The sequence below is a fragment of the Dama dama genome, chromosome 18 (genome assembly GCF_033118175.1).
Source record: "Dama dama isolate Ldn47 chromosome 18, ASM3311817v1, whole genome shotgun sequence".
Classification (NCBI taxonomy): Eukaryota; Metazoa; Chordata; class Mammalia; order Artiodactyla; family Cervidae; genus Dama; species Dama dama.
Window position 1 is genome coordinate 71,305,484 of NC_083698.1, and position 14,521 is coordinate 71,320,004.

The 14,521-nt window shown below is 50.6% G+C and overlaps 1 protein-coding gene and 1 non-coding gene across 2 annotated transcripts in view; one reads left to right on the forward strand and one right to left on the reverse strand.

Moving 5' to 3' along the window:
- Positions 1-6,134: 6,134 nt before the first annotated feature.
- On the reverse strand, positions 6,135-6,272 carry LOC133073196 (small Cajal body-specific RNA 20). The gene has a single exon (XR_009696903.1). It is a non-coding gene; the product is annotated as a small Cajal body-specific RNA 20 (non-coding RNA).
- A 1,625-nt stretch (positions 6,273-7,897) lies between these two features.
- The window catches only part of TNS3 (tensin 3), a 220,581-nt gene continuing 213,957 nt past the window's right edge, over positions 7,898-14,521 (forward strand). Inside the window, exon 1 of the mRNA XM_061165571.1 lies at positions 7,898-7,995. The gene's annotated coding sequence lies outside the window, so the exon portion shown is untranslated. The remainder of the gene's footprint in view (positions 7,996-14,521) is intronic.

Genomic DNA, 14,521 nt, shown 5'->3' on the forward strand with positions numbered 1-14,521 from the left:
CAAGGACTGTACAGAGTTCCATTTGGTTCCCTCACCCCAGTTTTTCCAGTCCTTGACATCTTACGTCAGCATGCCACATGGTCACAGCTAAAGAACCGGTACTGGGGGCATTATTCTTAACTCGATCAGCAGCTTACCCGGAGGCCACACCTCTGAATGTTCTGTACTATCCTTTCTCTGTGCCAGGATCCTATCCAGAACACCCTGTGACATTTAATCATCGTGTTCCCTCAGGCTTCCTTGCTGTGACAGTTTCGCAAACTTCCTGTTCTTGTTGACCTGGAGAGTTTTGAGGTCAGGTCGAGATGTGTCTGATGCTCACTCACAGTCAGGCAGGGATTCTTGGTTATTGGGAGAAAGATCTTGGGGTGCCATTCTCACCCCATCAGGTCAAGGGCACACACTCTCAACGTGACTCATCACTGGTGACCTTGATCACCTGGCTGAGGTCACGTCAGTCAAGTTTCTCCACTGTAGAGTTACTCCTTCACACTTGACTCTTTGGAAGGAAGTGCTAAGCACGACCCACACTCTAGGGGTGGTACCCATTGCATGTGTTGCAGCTATCTACAAAAATTATTTGGAATTTTTCTGTAAGGGAGTTTTGCCTATTCTCCCCATTTATTCATTCAATCAGTAATGGAATCATGGGCATTTAATTTTACATTTTAAATTACAGCCCAAAGCTATAGTGTTTATTTATTTTTTTGCTCAAATTGCTCAGGTTTGGTCACTGGGAACCATTTCGAGTTGATCCCTCTGCTGTGTTCCTTTGATGGGTGGCCTTGATCCTTTTGTTCTCCGAGCTCACATTTGGTTCTCTGTTCTGCAGCTCACCTCACAGGCTTCCTACCCCAGTTTTAGAACCAGCCATGTCCCCCTACATCTGATAGGGATGCAGAGCTGCGAGATGGAGTCCCTGAACACAAGGAACTAGCAGTCAGTCCAGCTAAAAGGCAGGAGGGAGCACCAAGGATCACAGGGTCTCTGCTTCAGTTGGGGGGAATGACTTCCTGGTTAAGTGTCGCTAGCCGACCAGATGTGTAAGGTGAAGACTGGGGAGGCGGAGGTGATGGTGGTCAAAGATAACAATGAGGAGGGGAGGACAAGTTTACTCGCTCCTCCTTGAGGGGACTGTTATCTCCTCTTTGCTCCAGACATCTTGAGAAGAGCATGCAGATGGATCTGTGTATTCTGATTCTGTTAAGAGTGAGCTTGGCTACAGAGACAGAAAACCCCACGACTGGGGCATTGACTTGCACCAGATTTTCATATCACACACATCCTGATCACGTCTGCTTAGGACAGTCTATCTTTCCTCTCTGCTCTCATCACATTTGTCCTGATGTTCTTTGCTGTGGGTTTCCTGGGCTGCTACTCTAAGTGTCACTCCAGGGAACCAATAGGAAGGAGCGCACAGGACCTCTGCTTTTCCCAGTGAGGCCTGCTTGTCACTGGGGAAGGGAAGGCACCCCCAGTACCCTCAGGATGGAGCCCAGTAGGGTTCGATCAGCAGGCTGCTCCTGGGGCACAAAGAAGATGGGCAGTCCTTCTGTTCTCAATATGGAGAGAGAGCCCAGAGATCAGTCAGTTCTTCCTGGGGTGGTTCCAGTGCTGGGTACAGCTCTGGGGCAAAGAGCATCCCAAGGGAGTGTAGTTGGCCCTGCAATAGTGACTCAGATCCCTCCCCAGTGAACATTCGTTGACCTGGCCACTGGGAAGCAACACTCAGCCATCAGCCTCCTTTGGGGATATCCGAAGCTGCAAAGGCTGGCCTTGTCTGAGGTCGCCCCTGCTTTGGGAGTGGCTCACAACCAAGCCTGACCCTTGTGGCTCCAGGAAATTCCCAGCACTCCCTGGGGTGGGTCAGGGCACCACGCTTCCATGTCACCCGCCCTCCTGTCACTTCCCAGGGCATGATCCCCAATCCTGATCCCTGATCGTGACCATCTAGGATCCCACTTCCCCGGGACCGGGTGGGGCCAGCAGCACAGAGGGTTAATTTGTGTCCAGACAGTGGGTTCCTGGAGCCCACCTTGCAGAAGCTGGTGTGTCTGTGCGTTTTCAGGGAGAGAGTACAAAGGTTCCATATACTTGCAAAAGGTTCTGGGGTATAGAAAAGGCAAGGCATTGAATTGTGGGTAAGGACGGTGTGTTGAGGGGGAGAAGGAAAGGGAGGAGAGGGTCTAGAGGGACACGGTATCTTGAGGCACGTGCTCCCACTCCTGCTCTACCCATTCCTCACAGCACTGTGGAGCCAGGTAACTATATCTTGTATAATGTTTCCCACTGCCCCTTTCAGGGTCTCTTTGGATAATATCAACTTTCAGGACAAAGGAATTTAAAAAAAAAAATCCACGTCATTGCTCATGTATTACCTTTGATCTAAGGACAAGAATATATCAGACTTTTGCCATGGCCAAGACCATTTTTATGGCAATGACAAGTTTCTAAAAAGTTCTTTCAGAACTCCTGGCCTAGAAGAACCAGAGTGAAGCTGCAGAGGGGTTGAGGGGACAGAGGTATCAGTGCTTCCTGGCCAGCCGTGGAGTGCTGGGAAGGGAACTGCCACTCTTGGCATATGCCTGCTTTTCCCTCCTCTAAATTGGTTTGAGACTTTTGTTTTCAGATTTGAGATATTTTTGGATGGGTAAGGATGGGAAAAAATGTGCACTCCCTTTTAGATAATTGCTACATTCCTTGTTTTTGTTTAAATTCTTGGGAATTCAAAAGGTCAGTCTGTGAAATTCAGAGTCCCTAGACTCAGGACAGCCTCATGGGGCATGGGCCACCCCTTAGGAGCCTCTGGGCCAGGTGTGGAGTCTGTACTTCGGTGAATCAAGGAGCCAGATGCATGGGTTAGCAGAGAATACAAGAGGACACCAGGTCCAGGGTGTCTTCTACCTTCCAAAGACACAGTAGGTGTGAGGACGGACTGCATGAATGGGTGTCTAAGTCACCATGGTCCCAGAAACACAGGTGAATCCCAGCTTCTTAGACGTGGAATTTTTTTTTTTTCTAAGCCTTTATTTATTTATTTTTGGCTGTGCTGGGTCGTCATTGCTGTGCACAGGCTTTCTCTAGTTGTGGACAATGGGGGCCAGTTGTGTCTTTACTGCGGTGCACAGGCTTAGTTGCTCCTTGGCATGTGGGATCTTCCCGAACCAGGGATCGAACCCATGTCACCTGTGTTGGTAGACAGTTTCTTAACCACTAGACCACCAGGGAAGCCCTAGCTGTGGAATCTTGGGCAAACTTACCAACCCAGCTCCTACAAGTGGATACTGGATATTGCAATACCTCATGATACCTCAATACCTCATATTGCAATACCAGATTCATGTAGTCATTCAGCTAGTATGGCCTTGATGTTGTGCTAGATTTTGTGATGCAAAGATGCAAGATAGACTTGTTGGCTCTCATCACCACCATCACCCTCTGCCCCCCACCCCAGGGATCCTAGTGGGAGAGACATTTAAGCAAAGACACAGCTCAGTACATTTGAGCTAGATGGATGAGCAGAGTATTTGGAAAAACAAAATTAGGGTAGCTTGTTGGCTTGATCATCCTGGATCCTTATCATATTCTGTAGTTGACCCGAGAGTGACCTCGGGCAAGTTACCCATGAGTTTAGCCTATCAGTAAAAGGAGACAGATAGTAATATTACCTGCCTCTTTCCCATTTAGGGGTCAGCTGGCTGTGACCTCCCCACCTCCCCTGAGGCTCTTTCCCTCTACACCTCCTGTTTCATCCTGTTACCTCTTGGGCTGAGGTGTCCTAGAGGGTAGGGAAAATGCCTGCTCTGTTTCCCAGGCCTGGGGCTTAGGGCTCAGGAAGCTTTTGCCTCAGGGAGTGAATGCCCTGCTCAGCTGGGAATGAGAGTCCAGTGATTCTGACTTCTTGAGAAATCAGAGCAGTGCAGTTCAGTTTAGTTCAGTCGCTCAGTCGTGTCTGACTCTTTGCGACCGCATGGACTGCAGCACGCCAGGCTTCCCTGTCCATCACCAACTACCAGAGCTTACTCAAACTCACGTCCATTGAGTCGGTGATGCCATCCAACCATCTCAACCTCTGTTGTCCCCTTTTCCTCCTGACTTCAATCCTTCCCAGCATCAGGGTCTTTTCCAATGAGTCAGTTCTTTGCATCAGGTGGCCAAAGTATTGGAGCTTCAGTTTCAGCATCGGTCCTTCCAATGAATATTCAGGACTGATTTCTTTTAGGATGGACCAGTTGGACATCCTTGCTGTTCAAGGGACTCTCAAGAGTCTTCTCCAACACCACAGTTCAAAAGCATCAATTTTTTGGCACTCAGCTTTCTTTATAGTCCGACTCTCACATCCATATATGATTACTAGAAAAATTATAGCTTTGACTAGACGGACCTTTGTTGGCAAAGGTCTCTGCTTTTTACTATGCTGTCTAGGTTGGTCATAACTTTTCTTCGAAGGAGCAAGTGTCTTTTTATTTCATGGCTGCAGTCACCATCTGCAGTCATTTTAGAGCCCAAGAAAATAAAGTCTGTCACTGTTTACATTGTTGCCCCATCTATTTCCCATGAAGTGATGGGACCGGATGCCATGATCTTAGTTTTCTGAATGTTAAATTTTAAGCCAACTTTTTCACTTTCCTCTTTCATTTTCATTAAGAGGCTCTTTAGTTCTTTGCTTTCTGCCATAAGGGTGGTGACATCTGCATCTCTGAGGTTATTGATATTTCTCCCGGCAATCTTGATTCCAGCTTGTGCTTCATCCAGCCCAGCAATTCTCTTGATGTACTATGCATATAAGTTAAATAAGCAGGGTGACAATATACAGCCTTGACGTACTCCTTTCCCGATTTGGAACCAGTCTGTTCCATGTCCAGTTCTAACTGTTGCTTCTTGACCTGCATACAGATTTCTCAGGAGGCTGGTCAGGTGGTCTGGTATTCCCATCTCTTGAAGAATTTTCCACAGTTTGTTGTGATCCACATAGTCAAAGGCTTTGGCATAATCAATAAAGCAGAAGTAGATGTTTTTCTGGAACTCTTGCTTTCTCGATAATCCAACAGATGTTGGCAATTTGATCTCTGGTTCCTCTGCCTTTTCTAAATCCAGCTTGAACATCTGGAAGTTTATAGTTCACGTACTGTTGAAGCCTGCCTTGGAGAATTTTGAGCATTACTTTGCTAGCGTGTGAGATGAGTGCAATTGTGTGGTAGTTTGAGCACTCTTTGGCATTGTGTTTCTTTGGGATTAGAAAGAAGACTGATCTTCTACAGTCCTGTGGCCACTGCTGAGTTTTCCAAATTTGCTGGCATATTGAGTGCAGCACTTTCACAGCATCATCTTTCAGGATTTGAAATAGCTCAACTGTAATTCCATCACCTCCACTAGCTTTGTTCATAGTGATGCTTCCTAAGGCCCACTTGAGTTCTCATTCCAGGATGTTTGGCTCTAGGTGAGTGATCACACTATCGTGATTATCTGAGTCATGAAGATCTTTTTTGTATAGTTCTTCTGTGTATTCTTGCCACCACCTCTTCTTAATATCTTCTGCTTCTGTTAGGTCCATACCATTTCTGTCCTTTATTGTGCCCATCTTTGCATGAAATGTTCCCTTGGTATCTCTAATTTTCTTGAAGAGACCTCTAGTCTTTCCCATTCTGTTGTTTTTTTCTATTTCTTTGCACTGATCACTGAGGAAGGCATTCTTATCTCTCTAGGAATTGGTCAAATCCTTCTGAAGAGATGGTGAATGATGGGAGTAGAATTTGAGCAGACCTGGCCTTAGTCCTCAGGGATAAAACAAGAGGTCTGCTGTGTCTCCTCCCTGGACAGGCTTACTTTGGATCCAGGGCCACAGAATTTTTGATGACTGGCTACTTTATTTATTTTTGGCTGTGCTGGGTCTTCTTCTAGTTGTGATGGGTGGTGGCTATTCTCTAGTAGCACTGTGCAGGCATCTCATTGCGGTGACTTCTCTTGTGGTGGAGCATGGGTTCCAAGTGCACGGGCTTCAGTAGCTTTCGGGCTCTAGAGTGCAGGCTCAGTACTTGTGGTGTACAGGCTTAGTTGAGCCACGGTGTATGGGATCTTTTTGGACCAAGGGTCGAGCCTGTGCTTGGCAGGCAGATTCTTTTTTTTTTTTCTACAAATGTCTGGGGTAGGAAAACACAGCTTCCCAGCTCATGGTGGCCCCAACAACAAGGACCCTCAAGGGCTGATTTTGACCTCCAGTCTTGGCTGAGGAGAAAAGGGACCTCCTACAGCTCTATGCTTCCCTGGTGGCCCAGACGATAAAGAATCTGCCTGCAACACAGGAGACCTGGGTTCGATCCCTGGGTGGGGAAGGTCTCCTGGAGAAGGAAATGCCTACCCACTCCAGTATTCTTGTCTGGAGAATTCTATGAGCAGAGGAGCCTGGCAGGCTACAATCCACATGGTCGCAAAGAGGCACAACCGAACTACTAACAGTTTCACTTTTACAGCTCTATGGGAGAGAGGCCCTGGCAGGCGGATTCCTAATCACTGGGCCACCAGGGAAGTCCCAGCTGGCGACTTTGAAAGAAGTCCATTCATGGATGATTTTCTTGCTGAGTCTCTCCACTGGTCCTGACAAGCTGTGTTTTTCTGCTCTGTGCATGGGCAGGATGGGCAGAGCTGAACCCAAAAGGCCGGGGTAGATTAAGGTGCTTCATTCCTGAATCACAGACAGTTCCTGATAATTGCACTCTGAGATATGCCCACTTTTTCAGGTGGGAGTCCAAGAACATTTGGTCGGAGTGACAGATACAATCTTAAGTAGCTTCTGCAGGATGTAGAGTGGAGTACCTTCCTAGAAAGTCTTCTTTGTGTCAGGGGCTTTGTGTGTTCACAAGATAAAGTGCTGATGAAACTATTCTTTTGTACAGGGGGAATAGCACTTCTAATTCTGCACATGGCATATGTCTTACAAGGGGTCTTCAAGAGCATGAAGTCCACTCCCCACATTTCACCAATAGGGAAGCTAAGGCCGAGGGAGTGATGAGGGGCTGTCTCTGTCTTGGGGTTGTTGGCATCTATCTGTGTTTCCTGCTCTGGATCCTCTGTCTGCACCCTTCTTCTTGTCCACTTCTGGCCTGATCATTTCTCCCCTTTCATCTTAAGAAGCTGCTGCTGCTGCTAGGTCGCTCAGTTGTGTCCGACTCTGTGCGACCCCATAGACGGCAGCCCACCAGCCTCCTCTGTCCCTGGGATTCTCCAGGCAAGAATACTGGAGTGGGTTGCCATTTCCTTCTCTAATGCATGTATGCATGTTAAGTCGCTTCAGTTGTGTCCGACTCTGTGCCATCCTATGGATAGCAGCTCACCAGGCTCCTCTGTCCACGGGATTCTCTAGGCAAGAATACTGGAGTGGGTTGCCATTTTCTTCTCCTTATTTTAAGAAGAGGTGATTTCTAAAATCTTTCCCCACTCCTTCCCTCCACTGGTCGGACTTTCCAGGGCTTCCAAAGCATCTTGGGTTTCCTCTGCCTCTGCCTTTTTGCTTTATGTCTGCATTACTCCCGGTAGCTTACTTCTGTGAGTTACAGGCAGGCAGCGAGATTTTGCTTTCTTACGCACAATACTTACAGTGCCGAATGAATGAATGAACGAAGAAAATGAACTAGTTGTGCAGGAATCAGGAAATCGTTTGCCCATCCGGGACCCACCAGCCCCCTGAACACTTTGAATCTGGGCTGCTCAGCGGGTCTAATAATTCCCGGTTCCACCTGGCCAACTTAGGGAGGTCCCAGAGGCGCACGGGGCCCGGGGCGCGCCTGGAACGCGCCGCATTGTTAGGGCGATGAGGCCAGGTGACCGGCCGGCCAGGGCGCGGCGGCGGCGATTGCCCGTGCCGCCTCGAGGGGGCCCTGCGGCGGGCGCGGCCGCGAGCCAGGAGGACGGGCCCGCCCGCGCGCTGCTCGCGCTGTTCGGAGCCCTGCCTGCTGCGGCCATCGCCCCGCGGGACCGACCGCGCCGCCGCTCGTCCAGGTACTGGAGCGGGGGGCGCACCGCCAACCTCTTTGTTTCGAGCTGGCGCCAGCGTCCGCTCCAGGGGCTTGGGGCGCGCGGGCGAACGGAGTTCCGCGCGCATGGGGACCTGAGCTGGGGCGAGCGGGGACCGAGAACTCGGCCGGGACCCGGGGTACCAGGGAGCAGGACTTAAGGGACGGAGGCGGGTGAACGCGGCGAGGGCGCGGGAGGGCTCGGCCAGGGTCCCGGACGCGGTTTGGGGACTGGGGCGCGGGGACAGCGCTGGGGCGGGCGGATGCAGCCGGGGAGCAGGCCAGCTCGATCGGGGGCCCGCGGGCCAGAGCGGCACAGTTGCGGCGGCGCCTGGGTGAACTTCGCTCTCTAGGACGCGTCCCGACACTCCGCAGCGGAGAGCCGAGCTTGGAGCTGCAATGGGAAGGCTCAGGACCCTTCTCCCGCTCGTTGCAAGCAGGCTTTCCGGTGCGTCTCTCTTTCCCTTTCCCTGTGTTGGGCTGGAAGCGGGGGGTCCCTTGGTGCTTCCTTCCTCACTTCTGAAGGAGCGGGAACCAGGCCGGGGGCGTGCGTGGCCGAGGCCACCTGTGGCACGTGCCTGCTGGCACGCCGGCGCTGTAGCTGACAGGCAGGAAGAGGGAGGGTCTGGGACTCGGTGGGCGCCGTCGGGGTCTGATAAATGAGCCGGGGTCGTTTGCTTGGACTGATTTGAAAATCTGTGTGGCGGGAAGGGGCTGAAGAGCTCCACTCCAATTCTTGAGACAGCGCTGGTTAAAAAAAATAAAAGCCTATGGGATGTGGGGCCTGCGGAGATCACTGTTGAAGGAGGTCACTGCCCGCTTAGAAGCACCCCCAGACCCCTAGGGTGTCCCTGTCCTTCACACGCTTTGATCTGCTGGCAGTTCCCCCTCCCCCCAATTGTCTCTCTCTGTAACATGAACCCATGATCATGGAGGACTCTAAATATACTGAAAATTTGATTGAAAATTATCCTTGCATCGATGTCACTTAGACCTTCAGAACTAACCATCTTGGCATTTTGGTGTATGTGGTCAGTGGATACTATTTTTTTGAAGTGCTTTAGTTCATTGCCTTTTGAAAGAGATGTCTGTCCTTGTGATTCTTCCCCTCTGTAGGGCCTGGGAGGTTATATTTGCAAATCAATCACCAAGTATTAAGAAAGGCATTTCTGTGCCGAGGCCTGGAGGGTCGAGGGAGTGGCCGCAGCTGGAGGAGAGAGGGGGCTTGGCCAGTCTGCAGGGAATGGGGGGAACTCTGTGCACTGGGAGCAGACTGTGGGAGCTGGCAGAAGGCCAGACTCCTGACCTCAAAGACAAGGTAATAGTGATCTTTGTAATTTCACAAAGTAACAGTGACCCCAGAGGCAAAGTAACAGCATGGTCGTAGTAAATCCTACATGTTTGCTGTGCTAAATGCTTTGCATATATGCATTGCATTTGCTCAAATAACAACCTTTGGAGGGAGCTGGGATAATTGCTCCATCTTACAGATGTGCAAACTGTGAGGCAAAGAAAGGCTAAATATCTTGCCCAAGTTGTTGCTCAATCAATGTGGGGGTGAAGCCCATGGTTTGTCCAGGACAGTGAAATTCCAGGGCCCTGAAGTTGCTGCTGCTTGTCTGTCAAGTGGATGCATGTCCTGACAGCAAATTTCTCAGCCAAGGTGTCACAGTTAGCAGCAGCAGCAGCAGATGAATTATTTCTTTACAAACCCTGGAGATGATAGAAAAAGGAGTAGCCTCCGGGAGCACTCCTGGATGCAAATTGACTTGGATTTTTAAAAAAATGTAGCTTTGGCACCTCTTGGTTTTAAATGGAGCTATTTTTTTGCAAAGGTGACCCTGGGAGCTAAATGTCACCAGGTCAAAGTCTGTTCCTGGGCTGCAGGAGGTATTACTGATGGGATTAAAAATGGCCTGGGAAGAAGGCACAAGGCAAGAACAGAGAGGGGAAAGACTGAGAGGGGAAAGATTTCTGACCTACCATGTGGCAATGGCAGCTTGTACGCAAGGCCCAAGGCCTATTTTACAGATGAGTATGTTTGTTAAAGGGCAGAATGTTTAGGGACCAGATCAGACCCAGTCCTCTGGCTCTCTGTGCCTGCAGTACTCCTTTTCTAGGGTCTGCTGCTGCTGCTGCTGCTAAGTCACGTCAGTCGTGTCCGACTCTGTGTGACCTCATAGACGGCAGCCCACCAGGCTCCCCCGTCCCTGGGAGTCTCCAGGCAAGAACACTGGAGTGGGTTGCCATTTCCTTCTCCAATGCGTGAAAGTGAAAAGTGAAAGTGAAGTCGCTCAGTCGAGTCCGACTCTTAGCGACCCCGTAGACCGCAGCCTACCAGGCTCCTCTGTCCATGGGATTTTCCAGGCAAGAGTACTGGAGTGGGGTGCCATTGCCTGGCATAAACCACCACCATGCTAGAGGACAACCTTTTGTCTCCCAACCACACCCTGCCCTGACCCCTCCACTCACACCTCAGACTCTTATGGAGGCCAGGTACAGGGTGTTCCTGCTAGAGAAACAGCCTCAAGCTGGTAGAAAGTTACTTTGTATCCCAGCCACCCAGTACACCCATAGCTCCCAGAGTAGAGAGGCTTCCTTAACTGGTTCTGCTTTGTCTTAGAAAGGACTGTTTTGAGGCTGGGTTTGAAGGGTCTGCTGGCAGCGGAAGCTGGAGAGCAGTGGGGTTCCGAAGGTATGCAGACCCTGAACCCTAGGCTCTTTCCTATGAGACCCGGTAAGTTAGGGGGATCATCAGTGACCTAGGGCTGGCCCTGTTCCCCTGGAATCCTTTGCAGTTGTCTTTATTGATTCATAACAAGAGGTCTGGCCAGTCGGTTTGTTCAATAGGCATTTTGTCAACTCAGAATAACTACCTGTTCCTGGCTGTTAGCAAATGTTTTTAGAATCTTCATGTCTTCATTATTGTCCAGGTTCTGAGCACTACTCTAGCTATGGAAAGAGTTACTTCTGTTAACCCTCATGGCTAAGCAGAGGCAGGTGTGAGACAGTGTGATGTGACCGGATCTTCCCAGGGATGTCCATGTGGAGCTAATATTCAAACCCTGACTGTCCGACTGTGGGGATGTATTCTCCGTGCTGCCTCACTGCTTTTTAAAACACTAGATGTTAAAAATCGGTCAAAATGCTGCTGAATGTGAGTTATCTTCTCTTAGGCTCAGAAGATGTTTTGGATCTTCTAGTATGTTGAGTCCTTAGACCAGGCAGATTTGCCACTCTGTAGTTATAAGTGGACTCAGCGTGGGAACACTTGTCTTCTTCATGTCTGTCCTTTTCCCATAAAAGCAGCAAACTAGAACCTCCAGGTTTCTGGAGCTTCCTATTGCACTCTGAATTTTAGGAATGTGTTTGGTGAGCACCCGGCCCCACCCCCCGCCACCTTCATTTTGGCGTGTGTCAGCCAGGTGTCTTGCCAGATCCATGAACTGGGCGCTCCTGCGGGGACACCTCTCTGTCCTGCTCCGTGTACACTCGGGGTCCCCACTGTGCGCCTGTCCCTCTTGCAGGGAGGCCGAATGTCTCCCACCTGCTGCCCCAGACCCTCGCTGGGGGCTCCTCTGCCAGGTAGGAGGGAGGAGCCAGTGAGGATGACCGCCGCCTGGGGCCACTGTTGGGAGCCGTCAGAATGCCCTACGGTGTCATTGAGGGGAAGATAGTCATCAGAATGACCCCTAGACATTTAAAGAGTTATGTTACTTTTTAAAAAAGGAAAGAAATGCTCTGGTATTAATGTTTGGTCCCAAATGGGCTAAATTACTGAAAAATTTATGTTTAACGAAAATTCCCTCTTGTGGAGCACTTCCTGATTGTGCCAAGGGGGAGCTCCCCAGAGACACCAACTCTGGGAGAGAAGGCTTTGCTCCTCCTGTTCTGCCGCCCCCCTCCCCCGATCCCAGCCTAGGAACCTTGCAAGATTAATGCCTTCTTCTGATGGTGTGGTCACCCATGCACCTGGGGGTGTTTACTTTCCACGATCAGATAGATCGTCACCCAGTGTTGCAGGAAAATATTTTTATCTTTTTTTTCCGGAATGTACACTGCAACTCAGCGAGTTTAAGTCACCTGCCTGTGTCATGGGGCTGGTTGGAACTCAGGTCTGTCTGGGGACAGAGCCTGTGCCTGGCCCTCACCCACAGAAGGTGAGTGTTCCTTTGGTCACAGGGGCCTGAGCATGTGCAAGGAGGGGTTGGTGTGGTGTTGGGCAGGGTCCCAAAGTGGATCCCAGGGATCTCTGGTTCTCGACCTGCCTCTAGTGCCTGGCGGAAGCTCCGGAGCTCCCGGGTGCCCAGTGTCCACAGCTGGCCTGGGTTCCAGCCACAGCTGCTTCCTCGGACACAGCCTTCGTCCCTCTTCCTTCCTCCCTGGGCTGTGACTGTGGCATGTGGCCAACTGCCTGCCTTCCTCGTCCTCTTCTCCTTGGGGGAGTTGATCGCACTTAGTACACCTTGTACAGGCCTGGCTCTGTTCTGAGATTGAGGGCACATCTGTGGGAATTCTCATTCCAGACAGTTGGTGCCACTCCCGACCAGCTTGCACCCGTGGGCTGAGTCTCAGCTCAGGTGGGAAGGGTCGCATCTCTTTTTACTGTGTCCCAGTGGGTGGCAGCATCACAGTGTGACCTGGTACCTCTTGAGTGTAGCTTTTCCAAAACTGGTAATAAACAACAAACCCCAAAGTTTTAAAGACACACTCATGAGATAGGCGTCCCGGTGGAAGATGGCTAAGGCTCTGGAGAGGGGCAGAGGCAAAGGCTTTGCCTGCTCCGCTCTTCTTCCAGGGAGAGGCGGCTGCGGCCCGGGAACCCAGGAGCCGGGCTTTTCACCCTGGAGGATTCGGGAATCCGCTTCCCTCCTGACTCTGGCCCACAGCTGCTCTGTGTTGCATCTCACTCGTCGTGGAGCCTCCCGGGGCGTGGGGGAGCAGCCTTCATCTGGCCATGCATGTCGCCCCTGGGCCAGGCTGGGCCATTAGCTGGGGCGTCTGCGTTCTGTACACATTCCTCCCCGACGACGGGGCTGCGGCGCTGGCTGCGGGAACAAAAGGGCTCCATTGACTCTCCTCTGCTCGTAATCCATCACCTTTCTCAGAGGTTTCCTGAGTGCTCACCCCTCACCACTGGTGATTTTGGACGCACATCAAAGGTACGGTGAAGGCAGCGTGCTGGGAGGAGAGAGCCGGGCTCTGGCAGCCACAGATCTGGGGTAAAAGGCACCCTTTGTCCTGAGGCTGCCCTCTCGGTTCCCCACCTGCAGCCTGGGGATGTCACTGCGCTCCGAGGGGCTCACACCAGCGCTCCTCCTGGGTGCTGTTTTGTTTGACTGCTGGGTCTCCTGTGTGGCCCAGGGCGTCCCTCCTGCTTGCTGGCTCTTGGGCCATCGCTTACTCTCATTCTGCCGAATTGTCACTCCCCCCCACCCTACGCCCCCGCCCCCACACCAGGGCTCCTGCTGAAACATCACTTCTGCATTCTTGGAGTCCCTATCTGATCCCTGTCGGGGGCAATCCTTTGTTATAACTGGAGGAGGTGGTGGGGGATGTGGGAGTCTCCTTTAGATCTTGGCCAGGTGTGTTTCCAGTTTGTCTTCTCTGGAAAGATCTGAAGTGGCTGGGGGTGGAGGACAGGGGACACACCTCTGCTTGTGTCCACTGGTGGCTGAGTGAGGCAGGACTGGCTCTCAGCTGGCTAGGTGCATGTTTTCTCTTGTCCTGCCCTAGGAGGGGAGGGGACATTTGTCATCCATGTTGCTCAGGGGTGGGAGGGGGTTCCCAGGTAATGGATATGCCTTGGTTTCCTAAATTAATTTTTGACTCTTTTTCTACAAAATAGTTTTTGTGTAATATATTTTTTGTAGACTTGGAAAAAACAGAGAAATGTTAAAAATGCAGGAAAAGTAGCCTAATAGTGCCACCCATGGAGAAGTGTTTTCACCCTCTTGTATGCTGTGTGTGTTCTGTTTTTCAAGTTTACCAACTTGAGATCATACGTGTTAGCATCAGTGCGGCAGTGTAAGCACTTCCCCACTTGTGACTAACTCTGCATTCACACAAGAGAATTCATTCATACAGTACAGAACCCAGTATGTACGTGATGACCATTTATTTGTCCTCTGGTCACTTGCAGCCTTGTGTGCATTCTTGCATGGAGATTGGGCAAGATCCTGGCCAGTCATGTTCTTGGAAGGACTTCTAAGGTCAAAGAACATAAACTATTTTTGATTGTGGTAAAATGCACATAACATAACCATTTTCAAGTGTCCATTAGTGGCACTGGTACTTTCATATTGTGAAATCATCATATGCAGAGCTGTTCTCATTTTGCAAAACCAGCTCCATCCCCAGTAAGCACTAACTCCTCTTTCCTCCTCCCACAACCCATCAACTTTCCATTTCTATGAATTTTACTGCCCTAGGTGCCTTATGGAAGTGGAATCATACAATATTGGTGTTTTGTGACTGGCTTATTTCACTTTACTTAATGTCCTTAGGTTTCA